This window comes from Dasypus novemcinctus, chromosome 15, assembly GCF_030445035.2.
Source record: "Dasypus novemcinctus isolate mDasNov1 chromosome 15, mDasNov1.1.hap2, whole genome shotgun sequence".
Lineage (NCBI taxonomy): Eukaryota > Metazoa > Chordata > Mammalia > Cingulata > Dasypodidae > Dasypus > Dasypus novemcinctus.
Window position 1 is genome coordinate 64,501,838 of NC_080687.1, and position 22,788 is coordinate 64,524,625.

A 22,788-nucleotide genomic window follows, 5' to 3' on the forward strand; every position below is an offset into this window, starting at 1 on the left:
AATTAGTTTAGAAGGCCTTTCTAAGCATGACATTCAAAGGCAGAAATTATTATGAAAAATATTTATAGATTTGATCCTCTGAAGAGCAAAAACCCCCATGAGCAAAATCTAGGACAGAATATGTAAAATACATGATAGTCAAGGGGTTCCAATGCTTAATACATGAGTTCTTCATATCAATAAGTGAATGATTGCTCCTCATAGAAAAATGTGCCAAGATATAAAAAGAGAATTTACATATAAGACACACAAATAGCAAGTAGGAATAAGAAACGCTATTCAACCTCATTGATGATCAAAGAAAATGCAAATTAATATAATAAGGAGATAAAGAGTTTTATATAATAGACTAAAAAATAACTTTTTAGAGAGATAATTTCTATGTACTGGTGAGGATGAAGGGAACAAGTCACTCACACATTGTTGGAGAGACTGCAAGTTGGTAAAACTTTTCTGCATATAATTTGGCAATAATCACAAGGATCAATCATAGAGATTTTACTTTGGTGAAAATTGGAAAATGTCTATCAATACTGAATTAGTTAAATAAATACAGTACATTTATATATAGGAGATTACATGTTCATTCAGGATATAAATTTATATTTATTGACATACAAAAAGTCCAATATGTATTTCATTGGGGAAAAAAACTACTTATAAAAAGAATATTTACAGCAGGATTCCATTTTTTTTTTAAAAGAACGACATACACCAAAATGATATCAACAGTTATCTCAGTGGTGGATTATGTGGAATTTTTACTTTTTTCCTTTATATTTTTTCATATTTTCTCAACTAGATGCAATCAGAATAAAAACAATAAAAGTATTTCCATTATGGAGGGAAAAATGCACAAAGAGTAATTTGGGCCATTTTCTCTTTTGTGTGTGGGAAATTCAATTCTCTCTCCAGATGTAAAAAACAGCTATATTTATACTTTAAGGAGAGCACAAATGGAAATATCAGTCTTATCTGAAACTCTTAGTCCATATGATGGGAAATGTCTACATAAGAAGGCTCTGTAGACTTACGCAATGAAGGGCCACATGGATTATGGTGTAAAGCAGCTCCCAGGGCTGGGCAGTCCATTTGGAGGGGAGATTTCTTAGCAACGCATTGCTATCATTCTGAAGATTGGCACCTCTTGATTTTTTTCTCAGCTCTGTTGCTTCTCACTCACTAGTACAAAGTGTACCAGATCTTGGGAACAAGGAGAAAGAAGAACTGGAAGAGAAGGAAATCGTGACAACCACAAGAAAATCTTCCAGGCCTAGGTTGGAGAACAATGCCATCAGGCCCATAAATTTGGTGCTAATTTTGTCTGTGGAAAATCACAAAAATGAACGTAAGTGCCTCTCTTCCTACTCCACACACAAATATTTAAGTCAAAATTTAGCCCGGGCAGGGGGAGAGGGGAAACATGAGCCAAAGGAATACATGCAGCTAGTTCAGTCCCTCACAAAGGGGCCTTCAGTGTTTCTACTCAACCTAAGAACATAACTCCTGGTCCTTCTGCTGAAATGAGTCAGGAAAAAAAAACTAAATATGTTTTCTTAAGAAGCAAGTCAATGTGTCAGAAAAATATGATTGTCCTAATCCAGTTTAACTTTTAACCTCAATAAAAAAGCAAGGGAAGTTTGCAAGCTGAACCTTCCTTAACAGTGAATGTTTCTCTTCCTTCTTGCTCCTGAAGAGTTTTTCTTTTTTATCCTGAAGATAAAGGGATATTGCAATTCATCCAAATTGAATGCCTACAGGAATCTGGACACCCAGAAACTGAACTAGTAAATGACATCAGGAAACCTACTTTCACAAATGTTTTTCTTAAAGAGGCAGGCACGCATCTGATTACAACCTGGGGTGAGAACAAAAATTAATGCATGGGCTTCTGGAAAAACTTTGTCTCCCAGAACAAGGAGCAAGTGACTGCAGGTCAGGACATGGTACTCCACTAGTGTTAACCAGTTGTGCAGTCATGAGCAAGCCCCTTCACTGCTACAGGACCCAAAAGAAATGGTTAGACTAAGTAACTGCTCTTGTGCCTTACAGATCTAAAACTCACATACTAATAATATACTACTAAATAGGGAAAAGCGTACAAACCAACATGTACAGTATGATCCCCTTTTGATAAACAAAACAGATACTAATAAAATTAAAACACACATAAAGGAAAGACTGGAAAGAAACCAAACAAAAATCATATTGATTGTATGATGTTTTTTTTCGTTTTCATATAAGTCCTTTATCAGTATAATATTGCAAACATCTTCTACTCTATTGCTTGATTGTTTTTTACTCTTCTAATGTTCTTTTTATGAAGAGTTCTTAATTTTAAGGTAGATCAATGTTTCCGTTTCCTAGGCTGCTACAGCAAATACTGTGAAATAAGTTGACTTAAACAATAGAAATTTATTAGCTTACCGTTTTGAGGTTAAGAAAAATGTATAAATAAAGGCATTGTCAAGGTGATGCTTTCTTCCCAAAGATTGGCTACTGGCAATCCTTGCTCCCCTGTCACATGGCAAGGCATATGGCAGCATCTGCTGGTCTCTCCCTTTTCTTATGAGCTTCACTGATTTCAGCTTCTTGCTTCTCGGGTTTTCTCACTCTCTCTGCATTCATTCTATCTATAAAGCCTCCAGTAATAGGATTAAGACCATCCTGATGAAATATCCTCATCAAAAGATCCAACTTACAATGGGATTAGATTTAAGAACATGCCTTTCTGGGTGACATACAGCTTCAAATCACCCCAATTTATCATTTTTTCCCTTTAATTTAGCACTTTTTTCTGTCCTTGTTGAAATTGTTTCCAATCCCATGACATGAATGTATCACAGCTAACTTTTATTTTTAATTTTTTGTATCAAGCAGTTCAACCAGTGGAGAAAGGGAAGTGCTGTGCGCAAGAGAAAAGTGTCATAAGGTGACATGCTGCGCATTAAAAAGGAATTCCCATAGAGGAAATCAAGGAGAAACCTTGAAGATTAGTGTTCTATGTTTTCTCTGCAGATGATACCTGTATGGATTCTTTCCATCTTTCTAGTAGACTATCTGAATCTAATTGAACCAATTGCCATTGGCAATTTCTTTTATAGCATCAACCTTTTCTCTGAATGTTTTCTTTACTCCCTTGAATGAACTGAAACTATATGAGTCTTACTCCACCCCCACCAAGCAAGGGTAGATACAGGTTTTGTGGGTCCTGAAGCTTACACAAGTTTCAGGGAGTATGTTTAAAGAAAAATAACAAAATATAAAAATGCCTAAGATAACACCAGTCAAATAACAAATATACAATGCCATGGAGCCCCTGGGAGGGGCCAGTGCAAATGATGGGCTCTGTTCACACATAACAATGCCCTCTAAAGCAGGGATTCTTAGCCAGACGTCCAAGGAGAAGATTTCAGGGGGTATGTGAGCTTGAATTGAAAAAATAATCTTGCTCCTTATTTCCTCGTTTCTTCTGTTATCTCCACACTCTTAAATTTATTATAGCTTAAGCTGCTATTTCTGAATTTCTGAATTTTAGAATTATCTGCTGACTTCCTTGTACTGCTGATGAAGATTTATATGCTTTACACTATTACCCCCACATGTTCTCCCCATTTTTCTTGGAATAATATTACTATTTTATTATTAAATAATTTATCAGGGTTTACATTATTTTATTCCTTCCTTTAAATTTTTTAATTCTAGAGTCAAGTAGTGCCCTTTTTTATACATATTTTTGTGTTTTACTTGCATTAATAATGCCTAACTTTTTTCATTTGTAAGGTTTTTCCATATACCTAGCTCTACTTTTTCCCAGAAACTTTATCCGATGTACCCCACATCTATCACTTATCCTCTCCTTCCCCAGGACTCTGTCCTATTAGATAACCTTTTAATTTCCTTTTTCCCCTGAACACCTTCTTCATGGATCTCTCTACCTTCTGGTCCCAATATTGACAGACTATCTGTGGACTTTCTTCACAACTCAGTCCTAAGACTTCATTTACCTTCCATGATCTAACCTACTTTTTCCTATATTCTATATCTTCTCTTACACAGTTTAGCCTTTGATTTTTCTAAAATACATTCATAAACAGTTTTCTAAGAAAGTATATGTGAGTAACTTTTTTAGATCTTGCATTACTCAAATGTCTGAAAATAAACTTATTTTACTTTCCTATTTGATGATAGTTTGGCTAGGTATAAAATTCCAGGGTGAAAATAATTTTCCTTGAAACTTTGTGAACATTCCGCCAAGGCTTTGTCAATGGTGACATTACTATTGAGAAGTTTAATGGTATACCTAATCTTATTCCTTTGTATGTAACCAAATTTTTCTCTGTGGAAACTTCTAGAAACTTCTCTTTCCTATGGTGTTCTTATATTTCTTGATGGTATACTTTGAAATAGGTTTTATTTATTTTTTTATTCATTCTCCTGGGAGTTTGATCAATCAATATTTTCATTCTAAAGATTCATATTCTCTAATAGGAGGAAATGATCTTATATTATTTATTTCATAATAGCTTCTCCTGTTTTGTTGTAGCCCTCTGAATATTCTAACTTCAGTGTCTGACACTTGATTCTCCAAGTCTTGTCTTTTATTTTTCCATCATTTTGTTTTTTGTTCTATTTTTTGGAACATTTCTTTGACTTTATTTTCCAACTCATATTTTTTATTTCCAGTTACACTTTTTTTAACAATATTTTTCTTTGTTGATTCCTCTTTTATCATTTCCTGATCTTGCCTTAGATAAGCAATGTCTTCTTTTAATAATCATATTCAATATTTCTTTTAAAATTATTATTCTCCTATGCTGTGGGCAGACTTTAAATTAATCTGCTTTCATCCCCAAGTTGCACATACCCACCCTTCACTCTGCCATGTGCCATTCCTTGAGTCCTTAGTGAATGTAATTCAAATGCTCTGTGGGACACCTGCTTCTATTCTTGCCTTAAAGGACATAATTTTGATGCATGGCTGAGTCTGGGCATCTGGAGACTAATAACTTCATAAGCAAACTTTCATCTAATCCCTCTGTTTCCAAGCCCTTGCCTTAACCCACCCTCTACAGCATTTAATGCTTTTAGGTCCTACTCAGTAAGAGTTGGCTCATCCTATTAGGTATGTAACCAGCACATACTTTAGGTTATAACTACCTGCTCTTATCTAAACCAGTTACCACCCCTTTATCTCTCTGTTTCCATTTTCAAAAAATATGTGGTAGCAAGTTAGCTCCTGTTGCCTCTTTCTTGTCTCATTGTTCTTAAAGATTGATGCCTTTTTATTACTTTACTATTATTTCAGCAAATTCTTAGGAATAAGAGGAGAATACCAAATGTAGTCACCAGGTCACATCTAACATCTTTAACCAGGTGATTATTTTAAAATGTAAAAGAGACCATATTATTAACTGTCCAAAATTCCCCAAAGGATTTTCATCATGTTAAAAAAATAAATCCAATCGTATTACCATGGCCTACAAGGACCCTGTGATGTTGTCCCATATATCTGTACAGCCCTTCCACTTATCTCTCTCCCCTTCACTTACTACACTTCATTCATATTGGCAACCTTCCTATTGCTTACAGAGTTTGCCCTCAAATCTTCACATGGCTTATTTCTTTTAGACATTCAGATCTCAGATCAAATTACAACCTCCTCAGAGAAGTCTTCCTTGACTTTCACATCCAAAAATAATGTCCCCTCCAGGAACCCTCTACTGTATCAATTTGTTTTATTTTTTTCAGAGTGTTTTTTTTTACTAGCTGTATTTATCACACATATTTATTTGTTCAGCAGTGTATGGCCTGTATCCTTCCAACTAGAATGTCAGCTTCATAAGTGCAAGGGCTTTATCAAGCTTGCTTACTGTAGTGTACCCAGTTCATGACTCATATATATACTTTATAAATACTGGGTACCTTGTCTTCTTTATCAAACTATACCATCTCTGGCATTGCAAGTCTCGGGACCCCTTTCCAATAGACGATGGTGCTTAATGAGAATCACTCAGAGGGCAGTGGAGTGATTGTCAGCAGCATGGAGAGCATCCTAATGTCCTCTGACCATGTGGAACTTATATTTAATGACACACAAAAAAGTGCCCCAGGCCTTCAAAGGAACCGAGAAAGGCACCAGTTACCTTACCCCTTACTGGGTCATCTTTATGTCCAGCCGTTCATGAGGCAGTTCTACCTGATGAAGGGCTATGCGATCAAGGATCCTGCGTTGGGTGCGAACGACAGCAAGGCCACGGTGAAGGCGGAAGCCCGAGGTGGCTCTGCTTCACACAAGTTTGCCCTTACAGCAGGGGGCGCCACTGAGTACCGCCGATACTCCAGGTGGCATCCCAAGCCTCCCGAGGCGAAGCCCCCGGGGCGCCTCCATGCCCAGTGGGGCCTATGGCTTTACCCCCCAATCACCAATGGATTGCACCCCTGCCTCTGGTCCCATCTGAGTTTTATCCAGGCCCTCCCATGACGGACGGGGCCATGGGATCCGTACAGCCCCTGCCACCCTCCTATCCAGGGCCCACAAAACCTCCCCGGTCAGCGGCTCTGATGTCCCTTCCCCCCTGCAGAGGCAGCCAAGGAGCAGAGGCAGCTGCCAGCGCCCCTGACAACCCAGGGAACCCCCCCACGGCTACAAGCCATGACCCAGCCGCCAACAGCCCCCCAAGACAAGACCCCTGCCTCCCACCTTTCAGCATTCCTCACTACTGCCCTCCTTGGGGCTGAGTCTGGGTTGGGGGAGGCATTGGGAGCGCTGTGTTTCGACGATAAACACTTACTAGGAACTCGTGTTGAGGCCTGAGAGTCCCGGCCGGTATCTGGAGAGGCTTCCTCCGCCTTCCCCCGCAAGCGCAGGGCCTCAGGCGCTGCTCGCCGAGCTGCCGCACTCGCCGACTCGGGGCTGACTCGGTCGCGGTGTCCCCCTCGCTCCCGGTTCACTCTCGTGGCTGCCGCCCACCGAGGGCCTCTCTGACCGCCGCCTCCACCCCAGTCCATCTCTCCTGTTGGAAGCGGCTTCAGCCTCGGCTGCCGCTGAGCCCCCGAGCTCACTCCGGATCCGCGTCGTGTCTTCCAGGCCTGGGAGGAGGCCTCGGCCAGGCCGTCCCCCCATCTGTCCCCAGCCGCCGGAGGCCACATTCCGCTCCCAGCCCAGGCTCCGGGCGGTCAGCCTCGCCTGCCCCTCTGCCCTTCGTCCCTCGGTCGTCACCTCCGTGTGCCTGGGAGCCTTAACCTGAGCTGCCAGGGGCCTCCGCTGCGGCAGGGCAAGCCTCTCCGCTTCCCTGCTCCTGTTTTTGGAATTTCTCTCAGCCTTTCCTCATCTCTCTTCCCTCTAGAAGGGGCTCTCGGACAGGAACTGGACGGTGCACGTCCACCCCGTCATGCCATCTGGGCAGCTGGGTGAGCTGGGCAGAAGCGCCCAGGGTCCAACCTGGCCCCGAGGCCTGCCTGCCCTCGTCCCCTCAGCTTCTGCCTGGTGGGCCGTGCACCCCCTGGAGGCACTAAAATTCGCTCTCATTTGCTCCTTCACAGGCGGTGAAGTGAGGAGATGGTTATTTGCCTGCTGAACGGCATGGATAACAGTATGCACCAAAGGCAAGGAAGTGCCACGATGATGAAAGAGGTTGTTGAGGTGGGAGCAGTCAGCGGGATGAGGTGTGGGGTATATGGGAACCTCTTTTATTTTTTAATGTAACATTTTTTTGTGATCTATGTGTCTTCAAAAAAATACAATTATTATTTAAAATAATAAAAAAATAAAGACACCCTATTTATCTGACAAAAATCCAGTTAATATATTAATGTGAAACAAACTCTGTTTGCACCTTGAAATATATATATGTATACCATCTACACTGGTACCACAAAGTACCTTATTGGAACCTTGGAAGTATTCATTCCAAAAAGCTTAACTCTAAAATGCAAGATATTACGACTTTTAAGCATCTGGTTTTCCATTCAGGTTTAAGAGGTTCTGTGTAGAGAGCTGAAGAGACTTGAAACCCTCTTGAACTCTCCCCTCACACACAATGACCATTTATTTATTCAAGCAACAAGTATTTATTGATCTTCTGTATGTCAAGCACTATGATAAATGTGAATATATAAATAAACAATAGATGCCTTTTTGGGATTTCACTTCTGGTGAGATATGCAGATGAAGAACAATAAACAGACAAGGAAAAGTAATCATGGAACATTTTAATAAGTCTTATGAAGGACAGAAACAAGCAGCTAAGATCAATAACTATAGGTAGTGATCTACTTTAAATAGAGTAGTCAAGAACTGTGTCTTTGGGAGACATTCTTCTTATTATGCAGAGAAAAAGAATTTCACCAGTCACTGTCTCCATCTCTGGCAAGTTATTTACTTTATTCTAGTCCACTCACATCCCCTTTGAATTTTTTGGTAACCAAATTGAAACGTTCCACCACCAACACACCTAATATAACATGGTGGGTTGAAAGGGGTAGAAATTAGCTTATACACATATACACACAACACACACACACGCACATAACAAAGCAGAAGAAAATATGCATGGCAACAATAGTCCTTGTTTCTGAAGCTCATCATGGACTCATAGTTTCCTTCTGCAATCCACTTCAGGTTCCCTTTGCCCTCTGCGCCTCTCTATTCTTTATTCAATGAGATGACCCACACCTTCTTTCCTAAAGGCTCTGAGCTATTTGTGTCCCTGTTTTGAGTTGCAGTCATCTTCCATTAACATTTACCACTGAATAATGAAGTGTTAGGAAGTGCCTCCTGAGAAACCCTGAGGTCCAAACATGTACCTTTTTGCACTGATTACTTTGAAACGACCCTATTTCCCTCTTTAAAATCACAATCCGTCATGCTGTTCAATACAGTAATGTCTTCTTTGCCTAGTATAAGCCAAGAGAAAACCTAGATTTAAAAAAAAATTATCACCAACCCAATACCTGAAAGACAAATTAGGTCAGTGTGTCATAAAAACAAGGGCACATGAACAGAACTCTCAAACACTGCTAAGGTGTCAGGGACACAGAATGGACAACAGAATCGACAGAGTCAGTGACCTCTAAGAAAATAATTTCAATGTGTCAGCAAAAGCAGGATACAGACTTTGAAGAGTTAAAGCATGTGCACTAGTTAAGAGGCAGCGGCACCTGGAGAGAGGGTATAAATTATTACTCATGCAAAATGATTGGCCACGAAGGGAAGGAAAGAGGGCAGGGATCAGGGTAAGAGATTGGTGATCATGAATTGATAGTGATACCAGTCTGCCCTATACTGTGATTCTCTCTGGCACTGCTCAGTTGACCGTCCAGAGCCTGAAAGGAAATTTCCTTTCTATCATAGCCTCCTTAACTATGTGCTGCTTCCCTCTCTCTCTATCCTTCTCTCCCTCCTTTATCCACTGTTGATTTCACTGAACTCCCTAACTACAGTTATCTCTGAAGATGATTCTACAAGCGAGGGGTTCCTAAAGTGTAGTGTCCCAGACCACTGGCATCAGTATCACCTGGGAACCTCTTAGAAATTCTGGCAGTGAGCCCCACTCCAAACCCACTGAATCAGAAACTCTGGGGGTGGGACCCAGCAATTTGCATGTTAACAAGCTCCCAGGTGATTTTGATACAAATTAAAGTATCAAGCAGATACTTGATACTTTATATATACATATTAAAGTATATAGCAGATAACCATTGCTATAAGCTACAGCCTAATTTCTGAACCTTCTCCCAAGCTCCAAGTCTGGCCACCAAAAGTCAGACATCTTGTTTAGCATCATCTCCTGGTACTTTCCTAGGCTCCCAAACACTGTTTCCCCAGTAGACTCACTGTGTTCATCATTTGAAATGATCTCAAAACCCTTCATCATTCTAATTGGTTTTTCTAACATATTTTACTTTTTTGATATCCCTTTTATAATAAAATTCGTTTAAATTAAAAATTTTAACACTCCATATGTGGCCTGAGCAGTACAGATTGGTTTACCTATTATTTGTATTTCCTCTTGTGAGAATCTTCTGCCCAATTTAGTTATTTGAAATCTTTGTATTTTTATAAATAATAGAGCTCTTTATATGTTGGAAGTATGAATTCTGTTAATCATATTTATCAAAAGTATTTTCTCATTCTGTTGCTTTTTTAAAAAGGTTTGTTTCACTGTTTTTAATTGTAATAAAGTTTAAAAGCCAATACTATAACATGTAATAAATTGTAGACCAATGTGTGACTTTGTCTCTGTAATATTTTAGGTTGATCAACAATTAGAAAATTATAATTTCTGCAGAGTTGAGATAAATTCTGTGCTGCGTTCCTATGTTTTTCCATAATTTAAGAAAGATGTAACACTTTCCCTGGTTCATTTTGGTTTATGTTATAAAATTCCATACTGCTAATTATACCCCAAATACTTTTTAGTTAATGATTACTTTCCCAACTACTTCATTAAACTTCATTTTTCAGAGGCAGTAGAGTGTAAAGGTTAAGATGTGGCTCTGGAGCTCAAGGGCCTGGATTTAATATTAGCCTCAGCTTTTACTAGTCTCATAATCTTGGGAAAGTTAAACTTTCAGCAGTTTCATCTCTAAGGAGGCCCTCATCTGGTCATCGAAAGGATGAAATGAATAATTTCAGTGTCAGCACATAGTAAGTGATCCATAAATGCTAACTCTATTATATTTCAAAATTCATTACATTCCCTTTCTGGCCTCTTTTACTGTGCTATCAACACATATGCCTATTTTTGTACTAGTACCGCATTATTTTAATTATTGCCATTTTCCAGGTATAGGCTGTTTTAGAGTGTTCTTGTTGCTCCCATTTTCTCAGAAAATCATATATAAAACGCATATGTGTTACTTAACTGATTTGGCTAATTAGCAAAGGAGCCAAGTAAGGTAGAATCTAAGTCAGCTTGAAAAAGGAAATAAGGAAGAGCTTGGAAGCTGCCCCTCCAGTTGGAGGGTGCTGGCAGATGAGCTAGATGAATATGATGCTTCTCTAGAGGAAACACATACTGGGACAAAGGTAGGGTGTCAGATGGGAGGAGAGGGGAAGATAGACGAGTTTAAGAGGTGTGATAGGAGAGTATCAGTGTGAGAAGAAAGCAAAAAGGTAAAGAATGAAAAGCAGAACAAGCCACATGAAAGAACTTCACAGCTCAACCTGCCCAGCTCCTGTTTTCCTGTGTATGGAAACAGATCCAGCTAAATCCTTGAGCACTCAAATAAGTAGAGTTTGCTCACAGACAAGCCAATTACGTGAGAGTTAGAGAGTAAAATGTGAATCTCTACTTTTAGTGCTAAGCTCTCCTCTATTTTCCTTAAGTGTTTAAATGCAAAGTTACTGATTATTTTAATTGGCTGGATATGCAAGATATGTCTTGCTCTAAAACTTTGGAACCACTTTTTATTGGTGCCTCCAAATGTTTCTTGATATATATTTACATGAATTTTTAAAATTGTTTCTATCATTTCAAACTCACCTAGAGCCCCTTGACCATTATTTCTGCACACTCCATCATTTTGGCCTTAGTCCACATTTGAGATTATGATTTATATTTCCCGTTAGATTTCTGCTCATATTACATCTGGACTCTTAACCTTTGTTTTACATTACCTAAGAACACATAAATAGTGTTACCCTCAAAGAGAGTAGGTGCAGATTGCATTGGAAAGCTCTGCTGGGCCTGATCCATGAGTTTGCCTGTAGACCGATTGATGCCACTTAAAGTAATCCAGTGTGCGCTTTGGTAATAGAAATCTTTCCATTACCCTCACTCCTGCCCATTTAAAGATTTCTCTTTCGGATGCAATTGTGTCAGGAGGTGAGCCAAATGGTTTGGGCATTTCCAACAAGAAGGGTTTTGGATACCCACCAAAAAGCTGGATGGTGTTCACAATTCCCAGTCCAACCCCTTCCTTGAGTGCAAGGTTCCCACTCATAGTGCACTGTGAACCCTTCTCATTCTAGGAGAAAGCTCAGGACCTCTGTTGAGCAATGCTCATGGTGGCAACTGCTGTGAGGTCACCTTAGATTCCTCATTGCTTAATTTTTTGCTCAAAAAAAAAAAAAAAAGTTCCTTTTGCTTCTTGTCCTCAGCCCTAAATCAAAGCTTTTCACATCATGTGAAGCAGTATCGTATCTTTTTAAATATTTTAAACCTCACACATACAATTTTAGCTTGAGTGCATGCTTGCCTGATAATTACAAGTTTGAAAAGAAAGATTTTAAATATTAACAATACCAGCAAATTTCTAGGTGAGCCTGGATAATACTTTTTTAATGTGCTTAGACAGATGTTTATTCTTCTGCATTTATTTATAAGAATGTTGTCGAGCCATAATATGTGAACTAAATAATTCAATAGAATACACAGAGAAACTCATGATTCTATATTCTGAGAACTGTTTCATGAGAAGTTTTTTCTTTAACTCTCAAAACTGACTCATAAATCGACACTTGGATAATGCTACAAAGTTATATTTAACTCGAGGACTCTCCTCACATGCCAGGTTTAAAATCTGCTTCTAAGTAAATGTCCTTTTTGGGGCTCATTATGACTATTCCTGTCTTCCCTCAAAAAAAAAAAATCTGTTATGGATGTTCATTTCCCTTCTTCCCTTGACTTCTGGCTGTCAGATTTACACCTCTTCCAATCCATGTTATCTTGGCCTGCAGCAGCCACATCACAGCCAAGGACCAGAAGCCCAAGCTGGACAGAAGTTGCCAGAAAGTACCTAACAAATGTTTTTCTTATGGGATACACTCAAGAAATAGGCCAAAATGATATTACAGGTGAGGTTTATAACAGGCTGCTGGAAATATTATCAATATATCACTATTGAAATCCATGATATTTAATAACAGCCCAACCTTATTGAAACACAAAAGGAGGCACAGTCGATACATGCAGACAGGTATACTCCAGTGCCAGCCAAAGGATTTGAGATGGAAGGGGTGAGGCTATGTCACTCCTTGGCAAAGTGTAAAAGTTATGCAAGAAATGACCTTGTCATACATGGAGATATTGTAGTAGCAGTCATCATCACCTCTGTACCCAGGAATGGTCTAGTTTGAAATGTTACTGAAAAGGAATTAATCGTTTTATTCCAAATCCCCCTCAAAGGAAGCACCTTTATTGAAACACAAATCACCCCCAAACGGAGGATACCAAAATGTCTCAAGTGCCCTTGTCTCTACCTGAAAGATATATGTTGGCCAGAATTGATGATAGCTACTCCAGGCACAAGTGGAACAAGGTGGTATTGCATCTGTTAATCTGATACCTTTCATGGGTGCTACCATCTGTATTAAAATTACCCTTTGAAACCAGAAAGATGGTAGCAGAGTAGGTGCTTCAAGAGTCAGCTTGTCCAACAGGGCAGTTTATAATCACCCAGAGCTATATAAAGCACCCATTTGGGGGCTCCAGGAGACAGAAGAGGATCCTGCAATATCCTTGAAAGAATGGAAGGAGGAGACTGCCCATCTGCAGAGAAGATTCATAAGTAGGCCCCAGAGACCAGTGCCCTATCCTCCACTGGTGGCACAAGCCAAGTGGGGAGCTATTCCATGCTGGAATTGGAAACGCCACTTCCCAAAAATGGGGGAGGAAGAGATTGTTGGGCACCAACTTCAGCTACTGATTAGTAAATTCAGTGGGCTAAAGTATAATCCTAAAAACAGCTGATGTTTGAGCCTGCCCAAATCAGAAAGAGGCTGGTAGCCACCATTTTGACTCTTTCCCCCTGCTGAGATGACTGAAAACCACAATGATGGCAGGGATGGCTTCTTACACGCATATTGTACTGCAGCCCTAGCCTAGACTTCAGCCCCACCTCTGGCTGGGGAGAAGCTGGCAGGACCGGCACCTGCCTCTCCAGGTAACTGCAGGTACATTTGGCTGGCACAGGCTGAAAAGTCAGAAGTCTACTGGGGCAACTGTGATCATTTTAGACCCACATGGCACAGATTGCTGTCCACACCTGCAGCTCCATCCCCACCCAAGCAGGGAGGAAGAGTTGTGAAGTTTCATTAGTCTCTCTGGGCAACTACAGTCTAGGCCTGTATGTCTTGAATTATTACACATGGCCTGTGGTTCTGTCCCTACCCCTGGCAAAGAAGGAAGGAAAAAGAGCTCCATTGGTCCCTGGGGCAATGTGAACAGCTTGAGCCTCCACAGCTTACAGCACTAACTATGTCCTTGGCTGCTACTACACAAACAGCAAGGGAGAACAGGCGAGAAAGTCCTAAACTAAAAAGAAAAAACTGTATGCAGAATAAATACATCTAGTAAGCCAGATGCCAAGACACCAACAAAAAATTACAATCCATACCAAGAAATGGGTAGATATGGCCCAGTTAAAGGAAAAAGATAAACCTCCAGATGACATTAAGGAGTTGATACAACTAATAATAGATGTTTAAACAAATCTCCTTAACAAATTCAATGAGATGGCTATAGAGATTAAGGATATTAAGAAGACATTGGTGAAAGCAGATGTGGCTGAAGTGATAGGGCTACCGCCTACCATATGGGAGGACCCAGGTTTGATCCCTGGGGCCTTCTGGTAAAAAAGAAAAAGAGAAAGTGTGCCCGAGCAGCAAGCCAATGCCTATGCGGTGAACCGAGTACCCGCATGAGTGCCCATGCAGTGAACCAGTGCCCACATGGAGAGCCAAGTGTCCACACCGTGAGCCAGTGCCCATGCAAGTGAGTCGTGCAGCAAGATGATGATGAAGCACAGCAGAAACCAGGAACTGAGGTGGCACAATTTACAGGGAAACTCTCTCCACATCAAAGGTCCCCAGATTGAATCCTGGTGAATCCTAAAGGAGAAAAATGAGAATAGAAGACAAAAAGAGAAATAGACACAGCAATCACATAGCGAATGAACACAGGACAGCAAAAACACAGAGTGGGGGGAGGGGAAAAGGGGGAGGGGAAGAAAAAAAAGAAGACATTAGATGAGTAAAAAGAATTTGAAAGCATAAATAGAAAAATAGCAGATCTGACAGGAATGAAAGGTGCAATAAATGAAATTTAAAAAACATTGGAATCATATGACAGCAGAGAAGGCAGAAGAAGAATTGGTGAGCTTGAAGAAATGGCCCTCTGAAAGTGAACATTACAAAAGAACAGATGAAAAAAGGAATGGAAAAAAAATGAACAAGGTTTCAGGGAACTAAATGACAGCAAAAGGCATGCAAACATACATGTCATGGGTGTCCCAGAAGACAAAAAGGGAAAAGGGACAGAAGGAATATTTAAAGAAATAATGGTAGAAAATTCCCCAATCCTACTGAAGGACATAGATATCTGTGTCCCAAGAAGCACAATGTACTCCCATCCAAAATAATCCAAATAGACCAACTCTGAGACACATACTAATCAGAATGTCAAATGCCAAAGACAAAGAGAATTCTGAGAACAGCAAGAGAAAAGCAATGTATAACATATAAGGGATACCCAATAAGATTAAGTGCTGATTTCTCACCAGAAACCATAGAGGTAAAAAGACAGTGGTATGAAATATTTAAGATACTCTAAGAGAAACCTGCCAGCCAAGAATCTGATATCCAGCAAGACTGTCTTTCAAAAGAGGGTGAGTTTAGAATATTCACAGAAAAACATAAACTGAGAGAGTTTGTAACCAAGAGACCAGCTTTGCAGGAAATACTAAGAGAGTGTGCTACAGTCTGAAAAAAAAAAAAAAAAAGACAGGAGAGAAAGATTTGGAAGAAATGAAGGTCATAGGTCATATTAGTGAAAGTAATGAAGAGTCTCAAAAGAGTGGTGAAAATAAAATATGACAGGTCAAAATGGGTGATATAAGAACTGCCATTACAGTAATAACATTGAATGTTAATGGATTAAACTCCCCAATCAAAGACACAGTCTGGCAGAATGAATAAGAAAATATGAGCCACTTCTATGCTGTCTGCAAGAGACTCACCCTATACCCAAGGATACCAATAGATTGAAAGCAAAAGGCTGGAAAAGGATGCTCCGTGCATTCAGTAACAACAAAAGAAAGAAAGAAAGAAAGAAAGAAAGAAAGAAAGAAAGAAAGAAAGAAAGAAAGAAAGAAAGAAAGAAAAGAAAGAAAGAAAGAAAGAAGAAAGAAAGAAAGAAAGAAAGAAAGAAAGAAAGAAAGAAAGAAAGAAAGAAAGAAAGAAAGAAAGAAAGAAAGAAAGAAAGAAAGAAAGAAAGAAAGAAAGAAAGAAAGAAAGAAAGAAAGAAAGAAAGAAAGAAAGAAAGAAAGAAAGAAAGAAAGAAAAGAAAGAAAGAAAGAAAGAAAGAAAGAAAGAAAGAAAGAAAGAAAGAAAGAAAGAAAGAAAGAAAGAAGAAAGAAAGAAAGAAAGAAAGAAAGAAAGAAAGAAGAAAGAAAGAAAGAAAGAAAGAAAGAAAGGAAAAGAAAAGAAAAGAAAAGCTAGAGTAGCTATACTTACATCAGGGGAAATAGACTTTTTATTTTTATTTTTTAAGATTTATTTTCTTTATTTCTCTCCCCTTTACTCCCCCCTGTTGTCTGCTGTCTGTGTCCATTCACTGTGTGTTCTTCTGTGTCTGCTTGCCTTGTCAGTCAGTGCTGGGAATCTGCATCTCTTTTTGTTGCATCATCTTGCTGTGTCAGCTCTCCATCTGTGCGGTGCCAGTCCTGGGCAGGCTGCGCTTTTTTCACACAGGGCAGCTCTCCTTGCAGGGCATACTCCTCTTGCATGGGGCACCCTTACATGCCCTTGCGTGGCATGGCACTCATTGTGCACAACAGCATTGCACGTGGGCCAGGTCACCACACAGGTCAGGAGGCCCTGGGGATCAAATCCTGGACCCTCCATATGGTAGACGGATGCTCTATCAGTTGAGCCACATCTGCTTCCCTGAAATAGACCTTAAAAGACACTAGTAATGTGCAAACTGAGGAGGAAGTCAGGGAAAAAAGTCCATTTACAATAGTGACTAAAAGAATCAAATATTTAGAAATAAACTTAACTAATGAAGTAAAGTACTTGTATTCAGAAAGCAACAATGCACTATTTAAAGAAATAAAAAACGACCTAAATAATTAATTGGAAGAACATTCCATGTTCACAGATGGGAAGACTAAATATCATTAAGATGTCGATTCTACTCAAATTTATATACAGAATCAATGCAATCCTGATAAAAACTTCACCAGCATTTTTTAAGTAAATGGAAAACATGATTATCAAATTTATTTGGAAGGATAAGTTATAAGTTGCCCCAAATAGCCAGAAACATCTTAAAAAGGAAAAGTGAATTTGGAGGACTCCCATTAGATCATGTTACCTAGAAAAAGTGGTAAAAACAGCATGGTACTGGCATAAAGACAGACACATAGACCAATAGAACCAAACTGATGGTTCAGAAACAGGCCCTCACATATAGGGTCAAGTGATTTTTTGACAAGTCTGTCAAACCCACTCAGGTCCAGAAGAACAGTCTATTCAACAAATGGTTCTGTGGGCAAACTGGATATCCATAATCAAAAGAAAGAAACAGGACCCTTATCTCACACCTCATATAAAAATTAACTCAAAATGAATAAAAAAACTAATATAAATGCAAGAACCATTAAATCTAGAAGAAAATGTAGGAAAACATCTTCAAGACTGGTGGTAGGTAATGGATTCTTAAAGGAGATAAGAGGAGGACTGAGATGGACTACTGATGCTTATTGTATGTAGAAGTTTTAATTAACTTTACTATAAAACTATGGAAATGTATAGAGTTGATGGTAACACATTATAGTGAGTAACAGCTGATTTATAAATGGGAATGTGACTGGAAAGGGTAGTCTAGGGATGTAAATGTCAGTTGAAAGAGTACTAGAGAATAATCTAGGAACAGAATAATGCAATAAACCCAGAGGTGGATGAGAATTGTGGTTAATGGTACAGATGCAAGAGTATTCTTTGTGAGCTATAGTAGATATACATCACTATTGGAGGGTGGTGGGAATGTGAAGAAGCATGGAAAATCTACAAGTGGAATGACCTATGGACTGTGATTAATAGCAATACTGTAGTATTCATGTATCTATGCCAAAGACATACCGTGTTGATAATGAGGGAGTATGGGAAAAGTGTGTCAAATGTATGCTATGGACCATGGTTAGTGGGAACAGTCTAATGATACTATCTCATAATCTGTAACAAATACTCCACCATGGTATAGTATGTTGATAGAGGGCTGTTGTATGGTAATTCTGCACATGTGTATGATTGTTTTGTAAGTTCACTACTTTTGTAATAAAAAAATATTTAAAAAAATAATTGGGTGGTTTGGGGAGAAATACACCAAATGTAAGATACTTTGGTTAGTAGTAATATTTTGAGAATGCTCTTAAATCATTAGTTAAAAATGTTTCACAACAAGTCAAGGTACTGGTGGTAGGGCTAGGTTTGAGAGCCCTGTATTATGTCATGTATGTTTGTTTGGTAAGTTTACAACAATTACTATACCCTTATTGTTTATGTATGTTTATGTATGAGTAATATACTTCATTAAATTTTTTAAAAATTATCCTTTGGTCTTGTGGAAAATTAGAAGCTTAAATGCTCTAACTATGGGTTTCACATTCCTGAGTATTCTGATATTAAAAAACATTGTTAGCATATTTTATTCAGTTTAAAACATGTAACAAAATATATCCCAATGTGTGCAATAAAATTGTGTATGTATGTGTAGAGAAAGATTAAGAGAGAGATACACAGAGAGAGAGGGAGGGAGAAAAGGGGAGAGAAGTGCTTTTAAGATTATATTCAGCATTAAAGATCACAAAAATCTTAATCTAAACTCTAAGATAAATACTGACAATGATCCATTTGGTGACCTTGGGCAAGTTAGTTAATTTTGGGTAGCTTCGGCTATAAGTTGGATTCTAATACACCTTTCAGAGTACATGGTTGCTAATCCAGGTTTTAGTTTTTGTTGTTTTTTTCAGGTACTGGAGCCAGGGATTGAACCCCAGATCTTGTATGTGGGAAGCCAGTGATCAACCACTGAGCCACATTGACTCCCCTGAGTTGGTTTTCTTCACTTGTTTGCTTGTTGTTTGATTTTTGTTTTTAGGAGGCAGTGGGAACTGAACCCGGGATCTCCCATGTGGGAAGTAAGTGCTCAACCACTTGAGCCACATTCACTCCCTGCTAATTCAGTTTTAAACATTTCTGAAACTATGGCCAATTAAATTTCTTCACATCTCAACAGAATAGTGGTAAGTACAATATGGGACATTACCTAAAATGCTAAAAAGAAGCAGTTGAGTCCAACCAGTTGGGTCTAAGAGGGTAATTTTCATTGTAGTCAGTAAACAGATCCCTTTTCATTTAAAAATCTTTATGAACTTGTGGTACTGATGGACCTAGAGCCCAAAAAGTGAGTAACATTAAAGTAGAACATGCTACTCAATAAGACCAGATCCTTTGAAAAGAAGGTCAGTGGCCTTCTGGGGTTCAGCCCCTTGGGCTCTTTCCACACAAGACCTGGCAACAACCATCTTCACAGGGCCTGGTAGGCAGCTTCTGTCCAAGGATCCGCTGCCTGTGAGGCACGCAGTGGGTCCAGCTCTGCTCAGAGTGCAGGATTAACCTGCCCACCCTTGTAAATCCAGGCTTTGTAGAACCTGGCCCAAAAGGTTATTTATTGGTTTCTTTTATTTTAGATTTTGCTAATCAGAATTAGTTCTTTGGCATTATTGGGAGAGACCATGTCTTTCCAAGGAAATTCATTCCAAAAGTAATTATAATAAATGAGTAAAACTTTAAAATTTCCTAATTTTAGATGGATACTTATTCTGTAAACTACAGAATAATCTTTATCTCCTCAATCCCCAGAACAATGGATGACCCTCTTCTTCCTTTGGCAGGTTTAGGTAGAGAATGGGACACTGTTTTGACATTACACATGAGCACTATTAACAAAATCCCATAATATTTTTTTTCTTCTGTCTTCATATTCAAGGGCTGAACCCTAGCACTGAGGTGAAAATTTTGTTATCTCCCTCAACAGAAATTTCTCCAGGGGAAATTTGGAAAAATCATCAGGGAAATTGACTCTTTCTTAGAAAGCTAAAGTAAATGAAAATATAAAATTAAACTCTTCAGTTCAGAATTGAAAACACTTGGGACTAATTTTCAAAAGATAATTCTGATCTAGGTATGAGGAATTGACAACAACATGGATTAAGTTGTAGAACAGAGTATACAGATGGTAGAAGTTGCACCAAAATATGGACTCCATGAACCAGGAACCCAGAAAAGTTAAGTGCAAACCAACATCTTTCCTTCATGTGCTTGAGTCCAAGACAGGTCCTTCAGGAGAGACAAATACACCCTACATACCCTTCCCCATTCATTCACTCACTTATTCATTCTTCATTCATTTTCCATTTAGAGAGGCATTTAACAAATATCTTCGTTGTGCCAAGCTCTGTGCTGTACGCTTCAGATACAGGAATGAATATAAGATGGTCTTCACCTTTAATGAAGAAATTGTCTAAGTCAATTACAGTGTAGAGAGGTGAGTGCAATAAGAAAGGGAGGTGTAAAGTGATAAAGGAGGATTGAAGAGTATCACTGGATTCAGAGTTGGAGGAAAGAAACTGATGTATGAAGACTGAATTGGGCTGAGCAGGCAGACTGAGTCTATCAGAGCAGGTATTCCAAATTGTGGATAGATACGGGTACAAGAGCCTGTGATGTGGAGTATGAATGATGATGTCATTGAATATAGCCATATACTAGATCAGGGTGTGCTGAGAGGCGTGGCTTCAGAAGTGTACAGAGTCCACATTCCAAAAGGATTTCTATGCCATTCTAAATAGTCTTCAATTGATACTTAAGGTAATAGTGGACATAACAAATATTTCAAGCAAAGCAGTGGCATGAATAGATATTTAATTGTTTTAAAATTTTCACTCTTTAATTTTTAATCACTAATTATATATAATAAATAATTATTATATATAATATTTACATAATGTAAATCAATCAAGTAGGTATACAATGAATTTTCTTATCTCATCTCTGCCCCCATCCTCTAAATACCTCTATCAAACAGATAACCACTTTTATTAGTTGCTTACAAATACAAATAAATATAAATACATTGTTATTTTCCTCTTTTCTTACACAAAACATAACATATTCTATGCTGGTTCTGCATTTTGCTTTTTTTTACTTAATAGTGTATCTTGAAGACCTTTCCACAGCTATACATAGAGAGCTTCTTATACTGCCCAGCATTTATAAAAGAATATTCTCGCAGTAATGTAAAGAAGGATTGGGGGAAGCAGAGGTTGCAGAAATCTAGGCAAGAAATTATAAGAGCTCTAAAAAATGCAGACTGGAGAGATACCAAGGAGATAGAATCAACAAAATTTGGGAATAAATTGAGGAACAATTGAATTTTTAAAAAAGAATGTAAAAATGACTCCAAGATTATGAGCAGCATAATTGGTGAAACAGCATTAGATGATGAAGCATTTTCTGAGAGAAGGAACTCACCAGAGGGGCAGGTTGGGATAGGAAGAAGTTGAGAGAGGTGATGAGTTGTGTTTAGATCATGTAGAATTTCCTGGGTCATTTGTGTATCCAAGTGGAGATGTTCTGCACTAAGTATAGCTCAGGAGAGAGGTGAGAGATCAAGATGGAGATTTTAGAACCACTGGGATATTGATCTACAGACACTGGAGAGAGGGCCATGTGAAGAAGGAGGGCACAGAGATTGGAGTAGTGCACCTACAGGTCAGAGAATGCCAAGGATTGCTGGTAACCGCCAGAAGCTAGAAGAGGCAAATTTTCAAGACACCTTGATTTCAGACTGCTAGTTTCTAGAACTGTGGGGCAAAAAATGTGTTGTTTTAAGCTATCTAGCTTGCAGTACTTTGTTAGGGCAACTTTAGAAAACTAGTTTTACTGTGTATGGATATAGCCTGAATATGGATTAATTCATCTAGCAAGAATATGTAACAAGAAAATTAAAGCAACTGGTAGGTCTCCTACATTTAGGAGGCAGGTGGAGAAAGAGGAATAAACACTCCATGGCATTAGAGATTAAAGTCGCTTTTACCAAACCCTATACCATGAAGGTGTTAGGCAGCCAGGCAAACACACACATGAGCACATGCACACAACATTTCATAGTCAGAAAAGTTTGAAAACACATCTCCTTCCCTTCAAGATTTACAATATGCATGACCCTATTAAAGACTAGTAGCATCTTTAGTGCTCCGTTTTTGAAAAATACAATATCCAAGTGTTAGATAAGGACGAGAAACTCTTGCCCTTAGATCTGGACAAGAAGAGTTCATGCCTTTGAGGCCCCTACCTTGGCTCTACTCTGTTCCTTTTCCCATAGAATGAAGAATCCATGGAACTAGGTGGATATATCTACAAGGAGTCTGTCCCATGACCACCCCATACCTAGACCATGCTATGGTTATCTGGGATTCCAGAATTTGTTGCACATATGGCCCCAAACCCACTTCCAGATCCTATGTGGGCCCTTACTTAGGTCTCTTCTCCTGCAGGGAGTGTGCATCCACCCATTATTAGGCTCAATCTGTGATCCATGGTGAGTGTGGGAAAAGCCTGGAAGGGTGAGCTAGGGTATATACACAGATGGGTACGAGGCTCCTCATAGTGTGGATGGGAGGAAAAAGCTGACAGGCTGAGTGTCAGAGACCCAGCCAGCTCTCCTGTACCACCACATTACCAAAAGGGTATGAAAATTATAAATTCAAACTAGTCTT

At 39.1% G+C, this 22,788-nt stretch overlaps 1 pseudogene; it reads left to right on the plus strand.

Moving 5' to 3' along the window:
* The first annotated feature begins 5,992 nt into the window (after positions 1–5,992).
* Positions 5,993–6,741, plus strand: LOC101420516 (WW domain-binding protein 2 pseudogene; annotated as a pseudogene).
* Positions 6,742–22,788: the final 16,047 nt, after the last annotated feature.